This window comes from Pongo pygmaeus, chromosome X (assembly GCF_028885625.2).
Source record: "Pongo pygmaeus isolate AG05252 chromosome X, NHGRI_mPonPyg2-v2.0_pri, whole genome shotgun sequence".
NCBI classification, from domain to species: domain Eukaryota; kingdom Metazoa; phylum Chordata; class Mammalia; order Primates; family Hominidae; genus Pongo; species Pongo pygmaeus.
The window spans coordinates 71,445,662-71,458,886 of record NC_072396.2 but is presented as its reverse complement, the minus strand read 5'-3'; the positions used below and the strand labels follow the sequence as shown (position 1 = coordinate 71,458,886).

Here is a 13,225-nt window from a genome sequence, read left to right as displayed (position 1 = left end):
GTCTCACTCTGTCACCTAGATCACCAAGGCTGGAGTGCAGTGGTGTGATCATAGCTCCCTGCAGGCTCGAGCTCCTTGGCTCAAATGATCCTTCTGCTTCAGTCTCCCAAGTAGTCAGGAAGATGCACGTGACCATGACAGGCTTCCCTTTGTTTTTATTAAATGATGTATAATATTGATTGATTCTCTCTCTGTGTCTCTCTCTCTCTCTTTTTTTTTTTTTTTTTTTTTTTTTGAGATGGAGTCTCGCTCTGTCGCCCAGGCTGGAGTGCGGTGACACAATCTCAGCTCACTGAAACCTCCACCTCCTGGGTTCAAGCGGTTCTCCTGCCTCAGCCTCCTGAGTAGCTGGGACTACATGCGTGTGCCACCATGCCCAGCTAATTTTTGTATTTTTAGTAGAGACAGGGATTCACCATGTTGCTTAGGCTGGTCTTGAACCCCTGACTTCAGGTGATCCGCCTGCCTTGGCCTCCCAAAGTGCTTGGGTTACAAGTGTGAGCCACCATACCTGGCCAAGATGTTCGTTTTTTTTGTAGTGTTTTTCTTTAGCTTTGGTATCTGAATATTTTAGAAGGGTTTGAGAAGTATTGGTGTTATTGTTTTTTAAATTTTTGGTAGAATTCAACAGTGAAACCACCTGGTCCAGGGCTTTTATTTTTATTTTTATTTTTATTTTTTATTTTTTGGTTGGGAGGATTTTTTTTTTTTTTTTGAAATGGAGTTTCGCTCTTGTTGCCTAGGCTGGAGTGCAATAGCATGATCTCGGCTCACTGCAACTTCCACCTCCTGGTTTCCAGCAATTCTTCTGCCTCAGCCTCCCAAGTAGCTGGGATTACAGGCATGCGCTACCACTCCCGGCTAATTTTGTATTTTTAGTAGAGATAGGGTTTCACCTTGTTGGTCAGGCTGGTCTCGAACTCCTGACTTCAAGTGATCCACCCGCCTCAGCCTCCCAAAGTGATGGGATTACAGGCATGAGCCACTGTGCCTGGCCCGGTTGGGAGGATTTTGATTACTGATTCAATCTCCTAATGGCATTCATTTATTCAGTTTTTCTGGTTTTTTTGTTATTCAGTTTTTGTAGGTTGCGTGTTACTAGGAATTTGTCCTTTTCATCTAGGCAATCCAATTGGTTGGCATGCAATTGTTTATAGTATTCTCTTATAATCCTATTGATTCATGTAAAATTGGTAGTAATGTCCTCTCGTTTATTTCTTTTTTAAAAAATTTAATTTTTTTAATTTTTGTGGGTACATAATAGGTATATATATTTATGGGGTATATGAGATATTTTGATACAGGCATACAATGGTTAATAATCACATCAGGGTAAATGAGGTATTCAATCATGTCAAGCATTTATCATTTATTTGTATTGTAAACCAATTATACTCCGTCAGTTATTTAAAAATATACAATAAATTGTTATTGACTATAGTTACACTGTTGTGCTATTCAGTACTAGATCTTATTCATTCTAACTATATTGTTGTACCCATTAACCATTCTTACTCTCTTCCCTCACTCCCCACTACCCTTGTCAGCTTCTGGTAATCATCCTTCAACTCTCCATCTTCATGAGTTCAATTGTTTTAATTTTTAGCTCCCACCAATAAGTGAGAACATGTGAAATTTGTCTTTCTGTGCCTGGCTTATTTCACTTAACACAATCTCCAGTTCCATCCATGTTGTTGGAAATGACAGGATTTAATTCTTTTTTATGGTTGAATGGAGTACTATTCAGCCATAAAAAAAGAATGATAAGATTTCATTTGTGGTATTTGTGAATGACGTGGCATATGTACCACTTTTTCTTTATCCATTCATCTGTTGATGGACACTTAGAGTGCTGTAACCAACATGGGAGTGCAGATATCTATTTGGTATGCTGATTTCCTTTCTTTTGGGTATATACCTAGTAGTGGGATTGCAGGATCATATGGTAGCTCAATTTTTAGTTTATTAAGGAAGCTCCAAACTGTTCTACGTAGTGGTTGTACTAATTTACATTCCCACCAACAGTGTATGAGGGTTCCCCTTTTTCCACATACTCGTCAGCATTTATTATTGCCTGCCTTTTGGATAAAAGCCTTCCTTTCCTTTCTTTTTTTTTTTTTTTTTTTTTTTTTTTTTGAGACAGGGTTTTGCTTTGTCATCCAGGCCACAATGCAGTTGTAGGATCATCACTCACTGCAACATCAAGCTCCTGGGCTCACGTAATACTCCTGCCTTAGCCTCCCAAGTAGCTGGGTCTACAGGCATGTACCACCACACCCAGCTAATTTTTATTTTTTGGTGGATATGAGTCTCACTCTGTTGCCCAGATTGGTCTTGAGCTCCTTGACTCAAGTAATCCTCCTTCCTTGGCCTCTCTAAATGTTGGGATTATAGGCATGAGCCACCGTGCTCGGTCCCTAATTTTATTCCTGATTTTAATAATTTGTGTCATCTCTATTTTTTCCTATTCAGTCTAGCTAAAAGTTTGTCAATTTTGTTGATCTGTTTGATCTTTTGGCTTCATTGATTTTCCTTATTGTTTTTCTATTGTCTATTTTATTGATCTGGAAACTATTTTTTATTTTCTTTCTTCTATTATCTTATGTTTAGTTTTCTCTTTTTCAAGTTTCTTAAGGTGTAAAGTTAGATTACTGATTCAAGATATTTCTTCATTTTTAATGTAAGCATTTACAGCTATAAATCTCCCTTTCAGTACTGCTTTTACTTCATGCCATACGTCTTGAAAATTATGTTGTGTTTTTAGTTTCATTTATCTCAAGATACTTGCTATCTTATCTTGTGATTTCTTCTTTGACTCATTGGTTGTTTAAGAGTGAGTTATTGGCCGGGAGCACAGGTTCACACCTATAATCCCAGCATTTTGGGAGGCCGAGGCATGTGGGATTGCTTGAGCTCAAGAGTTTCAGACCAGCCTGGGCAACATAGTGGGAACCCGTCTCTACAAAAAAAAAAAAAAAAAAAAAAAAAAAAATTAGCCAAGGCTAGTGGTACATGCCAGTAGTCCCAGCTACTTGGGAGGCTGAGGTGGGAGGATTGCTTGACGCTGCAGTGAGCTGAGATTGTGCCAGTATACTCCAGCTGGGGCAACAGAATGAGACCGTGTTTCAAAAAAAAAAAAAAAAAAAAAAGAATGTAATTAATTTTCATGTGTTTGTGAATTTTTCTGTTTTCTTATATTATTAATTTCTAGTTTAATTTCATTTTTATCAGCAAAAATATTTTGTATGATTTTAAGCTTTTAAAATGTATTAACATTTGTTTTGTGGCCTAACATGTTGTCTGTCCTGGTGAAATTTTCATGTGCATTTCAAAAAATATGTGTTTTATTGTTGTGGGATGGAGTATCCTTTATATATCTGTTTGCTCCAGTTGGCTTTTTTTTTTTCTTTTTTTATTATTATTATTATTATACTTTAGGCTCTATGGTACATGTGCGCAACGTGCAGGTAAGTTACATATGTATACATGTGCCATGCTGGTGCGCTGCACCCACCAACTCGTCATCTAGCATTAGGTATATCTCCCAATGCTATCCCTCCCCCCTACCCCCACCCCACAACAGTCCCCGAAGTGTGATGTTCCCCTTCCTGTGTCCATGTGTTCTCATTGTTCACTTCCCACCTATGAGTGAGAATATGCGGTGTTTGGTTTTTTGTTCTTGTGATAGTTTACTGAGAATGATGATTTCCAATTTCATTCATGTCCCTACAAAGGACGTGAACTCATCATTTTTTATGGCTGCATAGTATTCCATGGTGTATATGTGCCACATTTTCTTAATCCAGTCTATCATTGTTGGACATTTGGGTTGGTTCCAAGTCTTTGCTATTGTGAATAATGCCGCAATAAACATACGTGTGCATGTGTCTTTATAGCAGCATGATTTATAGTCCTTTGGGTATATACCCAGTAGTGGGATGGCTGGGTCAAATGGAATTTCTAGTTCTAGATCCCTGAGGAATCGCCACACTGACTTCCACAAGGGTTGAACTAGTTTACAGTCCCACCAACAGTGTAAAAGTGTTCCTATTTCTCCACATCCTCTCCAGCACCTGTTGTTTCCTGACTTTTGAATGATTGCCATTCTAACTGGTGTGAGATGGTATCTCATTGTGGTTTTGATTTGCATTTCTCTGATGGCCAGTGATGGTGAGCATTTTTTCATGTGTTTTTTGGCTGCATAAATGTCTTCTTTTGAGAAGTGTCTGTTCATGTCCTTTGCCCACTTTTTGATGGGGTGGTTTGTTTTTTTCTTATAAATTTGTTGGAGTTCATTGTAGATTCTGGATATTAGCCCTTTGTCAGATGAGTAGGTTGCAAAAATTTTCTCCCATTTTGTAGGTTGCCTGTTCACTCTGATGGTAGTTTCCTTTGCTGTGCAGAAGCTCTTTAGTTTAATTAGATCCCATTTGTCAATTTTGGCTTTTGTTGCCATTGCTTTTGGTGTTTTAGACATGAAGTCCTTGCCCATGCCTATGTCCTGAATGGTATTGCCTAGGTTTTCTTCTAGGGTTTTTATGGTTTTAGGTCTAACATTTAAGTCTTTAATCCATCTTGAATTGATTTTTGTATAAGGTGTAAGGAAAGGATCCAGTTTCAGCTTTCTACATATGGCTAGCCAGTTTTCCCAGCACCATTTATTAAATAGGGAATCCTTTCCCCATTTCTTGTTTTTGTCAGGTTTGTCAAAGATCAGATAGTTGTAGATATGTGGCATTATTTCTGACGGCTCTGTTCTGTTCCATTGATCTATATCTCTGTTTTGGTACCAGTACCATGCTGTTTTGGTTACTGTAGCCTTGTAGTATAGTTTGAAGTCAGGTAGCGTGATGCCTCCAGCTTTGTTCTTTTGGCTTAGGATTGACTTGGTGATGCGGGCTCTTTTTTGGTTCCATATGAACTTTAAAGTAGTTTTTTCCAATTCTGTGAAGAAAGTCATTGGTAACTTGATGGGGATGGCATTGGATCTGTAAATTACCTTGGGAAGGATGGCCATTTTCATGATATTGATTCTTCCTACCCATGAGCATGGAATGTTCTTCCATTTGTTTGTATCCTCTTTTATTTCCTTGAGCAGTGGTTTGTAGTTCTCCTTGAAGAGGTCCTTCACATCCCTTGTAAGTTGGATTCCTAGGTATTTTATTCTCTTTGAAGCAATTGTGAATGGGAGTTCACTCATGATATGGCTCTCTGTTTGTCTGTTATTGATGTATAAGAATGCTTGTGATTTTTGTACATTGATTTTGTATCCTGAGACTTTGCTGAAGTTGCTTATCAGCTTAAGGAGATTTTGGGCTGAGACAATGGGGTTTTCTAGATATACTGTCATGTCATCTGCAAACAGGGACAATTTGACTTCCTCTTTTCCTAATTGAATACCCTTGATTTCCTTCTCTTGCCTAATTGCCCTGGCCAGAACTTCCAACACTATGTTGAATAGAAGTGGTGAGAGAGGGCATCCCTGTCTTGTGCCAGTTTTCAAAGGGAATGCTTCCAGTTTTTGCCCATTCAGTATGATATTGGCTGTGGGTTTGTCATAAATAGCTCTTATTATTTTGAGATACGACCCATCAATACCTAATTTATTGAGAGTTTTTAGCATGAAGGGTTGTTGAATTTTGTCAAAGGCCTTTTCTGCATCTATTGAGATAATCATGTGGTTTTTGACTTTGGTTCTGTTTATATGCTGGATTACATTTATTGATTTGCGTATATTGAACCAGCCTTGCATCCCAGGGATGAAGCCCACTTGATCATGGTGGATAAGCTTTTTGATGTGCTGCTGGATTCTGTTTGCCAGTATTTTATTGAGGATTTTTGCATCAATGTTCATCAAGGATATTGGTCTAAAATTCTCTTTTTTTTGTTGTGTCTCTGCCAGGCTTTGGTATCAGGATGATGCTGGCCTCATAAAATGAGTTAGGGAGGATTCCCTCTTTTTCTATTGATTGGAATAGTTTCAGAAGCAATGGTACCAGCTCCTCCTTGTACCTCTGGTAGAATTCAGCTGTGAACCCATCTGGTCCTGGACTTTTTTTGGTTGGTAAGCTATTGATTATTGCCACAATTTCAGCTCCTGTTATTGGTCTATTCAGAGATTCAACTTCTTCCTGGTTTAGTCTTGGGAGGGTGTATGTGTTGAGGAATTTATCCATTTCTTCTAGATTTTCTAGTTTATTTGCGTAGAGGTGTTTGTAATATTCTCTGATGGTAGTTTGTATTTCTGTGGGATCGGTGGTGATATCCCCTTTATCATTTTTTATTGCATCTATTTGATTCTTCTCTCTTTTTTTCTTTATTAATCTTGCTAGCGGTCTATCAATTTTGTTGATCCTTTCAAAAAACCAGCTCCTGGATTCATTTATTTTTTGAAGGGTTTTTTGTGTCTCTATTTCCTTCAGTTCTGCTCTGATTTTAGTTATTTCTTGCCTTCTGCTAGCTTTTGAATGTGTTTGCTCTTGCTTTTCTAGTTCTTTTAATTGTGATGTTAGGGTGTCAATTTTGGATCTTTGCTGCTTTCTCTTGTGGGCATTTAGTGCTATAAATTTCCCTCTACACACTGCTTTGAATGCATCCCAGAGATTCTGGTATGTTGTGTCTTGGTTCTCGTTGGTTTCAAAGAACATCTTTATTTCTGCCTTCATTTCGTTATGTACCCAGTAGTCATTCAGGAGCAGGTTTTTCAGTTTCCACGTAGTTGAGCGGTTTTGAGTGAGATTCTTAATCCTGAGTTCTAGCTTGATTGCACTGTGATCTGAGAGATAGTTTGTTATAATTTCTGTTCTTTTACATTTATTGAGGAGAGCTTTACTTCCAAGTATATGGTCAATTTTGGAATAGGTGTGGTGTGGTGCTGAAAAAAATGTATATTCTGTTGATTTGGGGTGGAGAGTTCTGTAGATGTCTATTAGGTCTGCTTGGTGCAGAGCTGAGTTCAATTCCTGGGTATCCTTGTTGATTTTCTGTTTCGTTGATCTGTCTAATGTTGACAGTGGGGTGTTAAAGTCTCCCATTATTAATGTGTGGGAGTCTAAGTCTCTTTGTAGGTCACTCAGGACTTGCTTTATGAATCTGGGTGCTCCTGTATTGGGTGCATATATATTTAGGATAGTTAGCTCTTCTTGTTGAATTAATCCCTTTACCATTATGTAATGGCCTTCTTTGTCTCTTTTGATCTTTGTTGGTTTAAAGTGTGTTTTATCAGAGACTAGGATTGCAACCCCTGCCTTTTTTTGTTTTCCATTTGCTTGGTGGATCTTCCTCCATCCTTTTATTTTGAGCCTATGTGTGTCTCTGCACGTGAGATGGGTTTGCTGAATACAGCACACTGATGGGTCTTGAGTCTTTATCCAATTTGCCAGTCTGTGTCTTTTAATTGGAGCATTTAGTCCATTTACATTTAAAGTTAATATTGTTATGTGTGAATCTGATCCTGTCATTATGATGTTAGCTGGTTATTTTGATCGTTAGTTGATGCAGTCTCTTCCTAGTCTCGATGGTCTTTACATTTCGGTATGATTTTGCAGTGGCTGGTACCGGTTGTTCCTTTCCATGTTTAGCGCTTCCTTCAGGAGCTCTTTTAGGGCAGGCCTGGTGGTGACAAAATCTCTCAGCATTTGCTTGTCTGTAAAGTATTTTATTTCTCCTTCACTTATGAAGCTTAGTTTGGGCAGGATATGAAATTCTGGGTTGAAAATTCTTTTCTTTAAGAATGTTGAATATTGGCCCCCACTCTCTTCTGGCTTGTAGGGTTTCTGCCAAGAGATCCGCTGTTAGTCTGATGGGCTTCCCTTTGATGGTAACCCGACCTTTCTCTCTGGCTGCCCTTAACATTTTTTCCTTCATTTCAACTTTGGTGACTCTGACAATTATGTGTCTTGGAGTTGCTCTTCTCGAGGAGTATCTTTGTGGCGTTCTCTGTATTTCCTGAATCTGAATGTTGGCCTGCCTTGCTAGAATGGGGAAGTTCTCCTGGATAATATCCTGCAGAGTGTTTTCCAACTTGATTCCATTCTCCCCGTCACTTTCAGGTACACCAATCAGACGTAGATTTGGTCTTTTCACATAGTCCCACATTTCTTGGAGGCTTTGCTCGTTTCTTTTTATTCTTTTTTCTCTAAACTTCCCTTCTCGCTTCATTTCATTCATTTCATCTTCCAGGGCTGATACCCTTTCTTCCATTTGATTGCTTCGGCTCCTGAGGCTTCTGCATTCTTCACGTAGTTCTCGAGCCTTGGTTTTCAGCTCCATCAGCTCCTTTAAGCACTTCTCTGTATTAGTTATTCTACTTATACATTCTTCTAAATTTTTTTCAAAGTTTTCAACTTCTTTGCCTTTGGTTTGAATATCCTCCCGTAGCTTGGAGTAATTTGATCGTCTGAAGCCTTCTTCTCTCAGCTCGTCAAAGTCATTCTCCGTCCAGCTTTGTTCCGTTGCTGGTGAGGAACTGCGTTCCTTTGGAGGAGGAGAGGTACTCTGCTTTTTAGAGTTTCCAGTTTTTCTGCTGTGTTTTTTCCCCATCTTTGTGGTTTTATCTACTTTTGGTCTTTGATGATGGTGATGTACAGATGGGTTTTTGGTGTGGATGTCCTTTCTGTTAGTTTTCCTTCTAACAGACAGGACCCTCAGCTGCAGGTCTGTTGGAGTACCTGGTGGGCCGTGTGAGGTGTCAGTCTGCCCCTGCTGGGGGGTGACTCCCAGTTAGGCTGCTCGGGGGTCAGGGGTCAGGGACCCACTTGAGGAGGCAGTCAGCCCGTTCTCAGATCTCCAGTTGCGTGCTGGGAGAACCACTGCTCTCCTCAAAGCTGTCAGACAGGGACATTTAAGTCTGCAGAGGTTACTGCTGTCTTTTTGTTTGTCTGTGCCCTGCCCCCAGAGGTGGAGCCTACAGAGGCAGGCAGGCCTCCTTGAGCTGTGGTGGGCTCCACCCAGTTCAAGCTTCCTGGCTGCTTTGTTTACCTAAGCGAGCCTGGGCAATGGCGGGCGCCCCTCCCCCAGCCTCGCTGCCGACTTGCTGTTTGATCTCAGACTGCTGTGCTAGCAATCAGCGAGACTCCGTGGGCGTAGGACCCTCTGAGCCAGGTGCGGGCTATACTCTCCTGGGGCACCGTTTTCTAAGCCCGTCGGAAAAGCACAGTATTCGGGTGGGAGTGGCCCGATTTTCCAGGTGCCGTCTGTCACCCCTGGAAAGGGAACTCCCTGACCCCTTGCGCTTCCCGAGTGAGGCAATGCCTCGCCCCTGCTTCGGCTGGCGCACGGCGCACTCACCCACTGACCTGCGCCCACTGTCTGGCACTCCCTAGTGAGATGAACACGGTACCTCAGATGGAAATGCAGAAATCACCCGTCTTCTGCGTCGCTCGCGCTGGGAGCTGTAGACCGGAGCTGTTCCTATTCGGCCATCTTGGCTCCCAGTTGGCTTATATTGTTGTTCAAGTACACAGATTCCTTACTGATCTTCTTCTGTGTGGTTGTTTCATCCATTATTGTATCTATTATTGTATAACTATCTGTTTCTTCCTTCGGTTTTGTCAGTGTTTGCTTCACCAGCTAGGCGCGGTGGCTCACGCCTGTAATCCCAACACTTTGGGAGGCCGAGGCAGGCGCATCACTTGAGGTCAGGAGTTCAAGACCAGCTTGGTCAACATGGTGAAACCCCGTCTCTACTAAAATTACAAAAATTAGCCAGGTGCGGTGGCAGGTGCTTATAATCCCAGCTACTCGGGAGGCTGAGGCAAGAGAATCGATTAAACCTGGGAGGCGGAGGTTGCAGTGAGCCCAGATTGCGTCACTGCACTCCAGCCTGGGTGACAGAGCGAGACTCCATCTCAAAACAAACAAACACACACTTTTGCTTCATGTATTCTGGGGATTTCATGTTCGTTGCTTGTATGTTTGTAATTGCTGTGTATTCTACGTGAATTGCCCTTTTTAATATATATTATCCATTTTGTTTGATATTCCCATTTTGTTCTTTTTCTTTCTTTTTTGGGAGCGGGGACAGGGTCTTGCTCTGTTGCCTAGCCTGGAGTGCTGTGGCACTATCATGGCTTACTGCAAGCCTTGACCTCCCAGGCTGAAGCCATCCTCCAGCCTCAACTTCCCCCCAACCACCTTAGCTGGGGACTACAGGCATGCACCACCATTCCTGGCGAATTTAAATAATTTTTTTTTTGAAGGGGTAGAGACGACTTCTCATGATGTTGCCCAGGCTGGTCTCGAACTCTTGGCTTCAAGCAATCTGCTTGCCTTGGCCTCTCACAGTGCTGGAATTACAGGCATGAGCCATGGTACCTGGCCTCCCCCATGCCCTTTATTCCCTTATTTGAGTTTTCCTATCAGTGCCTCTTTTCCTAGCCTTATCTCCTATCTTTTCTTTTATATTTTGCAGCTGTTTTTCTCCCTGTGCTGTGTGCTCTGGATGATTTCTTCAGATCTGTTTTCTAGTTTGCTACTAGTATGTTGATGGTTATTTTCTCTTAGCAAGTAAAAACTAATAATCCATTTTTTGGCAGTGTTATTGTTGTTGAGCAAATGGCTGTCATTCTGATTCTTGTTTCTTTTGAGGTAATCTGTGACTGGTATATGGATTCTAATTTTTCCTTTTTTTGAATATTTAAATTATTCATATTTAAAAAATACTTTTTGGAGTGTAATATAATCCTAGATCTTACAAAAGAGAACCCACTTATTTGCCTTGACTGCTGCCTGGCTCTCATATTGGTTTCCTAGTGTGGTTTATAATTTTCAACTGTGAAGTTCTGGGTGGCGGTTGTTTCTTTGGGATTCCCTTATGTGCCCTGGGTTATAGGGGCAGTTTTTTTTTTTTTTTTTTGCCTCTTCTTAGAGCTTGCGTGGTGCTGGTTCAGGATTAGTTTTAAAATTAACTTTTAGAAACCTTTGTGGGAGCGGGGAGGGATAGCATTAGGAGATATACCTAATGCTAAATGGCGAGTTAATGGGTGCAGCACACCAGCATGGCACATGTATACATATGTAACTAACCTGCACATTGTGCACATGTACCCTAAAACTTACAGTATAATAATAATAAAAAAAAGAAAAAAAAAAGAAACCTTTGTGAGCAGTATAAACTTGAACTCTAATTAGCAAAAGCTTGTGGTTCTGGATAACTTTATTTTACCACAATGGGAGACTCTCTAGTGTATTCCTACAGTGTCGTATGCCAGTAGGCCTCATGAAGGGACCTCATTCCAAGCTCCCAGCTCCTAAGTAATGTCCTTTTGCCTGCTGATAAAATTCCAAATACCACATACAGTCAATTCTTGTTATTCATGGTAGTTATGCTCTGTAAAGTCAATGTAAACATTTAGTTAGTGAATACTGAACCATTTCTCCTAGAGGAAATACAGGGTTAGGTACCTGTGAGCCTCTCCACATTTTCAGCAGCCAGTCAATACATAAACTTGTTTTACATGTGTTTCTGTTTAAAGACCCCATATTTTATCACATATATAGTTGATTCATTAACATTGAATTCATGGCTAACAGCACTATAATCTGTGGCTGAACGAAGCTTATCTAGCACCTACTTGTTTTCTCTGTAAGGATGTCTCAGCCTTCTTTCCTTTAGGACCACCAGATAGTACTTCAGCACTATGCTAAGGGGCCATGTTAAACAGCTAACCTATCAACAAGAAGTAGAAAAATGTGACAAACGTGGCACTAAATAGACCAGGAAAAGGACAATTGTTTCATAGTATGAGAGCTGAAACAAGAAGGCAGTATCCCCCTTTTCAAGCTCAGAATGTATATGTTGGTGACTCACATTTTTCATAGCTATTTGCATGTCCATGAATGAGTGGGCAAAATGTTGTAAGTATTGATTTTGGTGTTGCAAATACATTTTATTGACTAGGCAAATTTGCAAATGTAGAATCCGTAAATAATGAGAACTGAGTATATCTAGTTCTAATCTCTCTACTACCTCAGCTGCTGCTCTCTGTTGTGGCTTTGAATTTGTTCTTCATTTCTAGTACTTGGGAGCTGCTTCTTCTTGCTTTCTCAGTTTGTTATGTATTTTAAAAATACACACATGTTTGTTGCCTTTTTACCCAGTATTTTTATGTATTTGGATTAGGAGGAAGATATTTTGGTTAAATCAATCTGATTTATAGAGTGGCTACTTCATTTACTCATTTTAAAAAGGAAAAACATATACTCAAGAGTATATGTGTTAAAGAGTATAAGTGTTAAAGAGAAGAGACCTTGAGGATTATCTTGTTTATTGGTTCTTAACATGGGTTTCTTAGGGTATCTGGGACTGTAGAGATTGTACAGAAGTTTGTGTTACATATATCTTTATGGGAAGAAAGTATTTTTTATATTCTCAAAGGGGTCTATAACCCTTTAAAAATGCAAGAACCAGGCTGGGCGCAGTGGCTCACACTTGTAATCCCAACACTTTGGGAGGCCAAGACAGGAAGATTGCTTGAGCACAGGAGTTTGAGATCGGCCTCCTCAGTATAGTGTGACCCCGTCTCTACAAGAAAAAAATAAAAAAAATAAGTAGCCAGGTGTCATGGTGCAGAGCTGTAGTCCCAGCTACTCAGGAGGCTGACGTGGGAGGATCACTTGAGCCCAGGAGGTTGAGGCTGCAGTGAGCTGAGATCATGCCACTGCACTCCAGCCTGGGCAGCCGAGCTAGACCCTGTCTCAAAAAACAAAAAAACAAATGCAAGGACCACTGTCCTAGTCTAGTTTCACTTCAATTTTATAGGCTAACTGCGTATATCCTCATTAGTTCACATCAGTCTAGTTAATAGTAACGTTAGCTAAATTTTAAAATAAAAATAACTACATTTAGAAAGTGATTTCTTTTGTTTTTTCTTTTTCTTTTTTCTTTTCTTTTCTTTTCTTTTCGTGAGATGGGGTCTCACTCTGTCACCCAGGCTGCAGTGCAGTGGCACAATCTCAGCTCACTGCAACCTCTGCCTCCTGAGCTCAAGTGATCCTCCCATCTTAGCCTCCTAAGTAGCTAGAACCACAGGCACACACCACCACGCCTGCTTGATTTTTTGTATTTTTGGTAGAGACTGGGTTTCACCATGTTGGCCAGGCTGGTCTCGAACTCCTGAGCTCAAGTGATCTGCCTGCCTCAGCCTCCCAAAGTGCTGGGATTACAGGCGTTAGCCACTGCTGCACCCAGCCAATTTATTTTTTGTGAAAGAACTTCACCATGCCA

At 40.6% G+C, this 13,225-nt stretch overlaps 1 protein-coding gene across 4 annotated transcripts in view; it reads left to right on the top strand.

The window, feature by feature from the left end:
• The window catches only part of OPHN1 (oligophrenin 1), a 388,712-nt gene that overhangs the window by 113,114 nt on the left and 262,373 nt on the right, over nt 1–13,225 (top strand). The window lies entirely within an intron of this gene.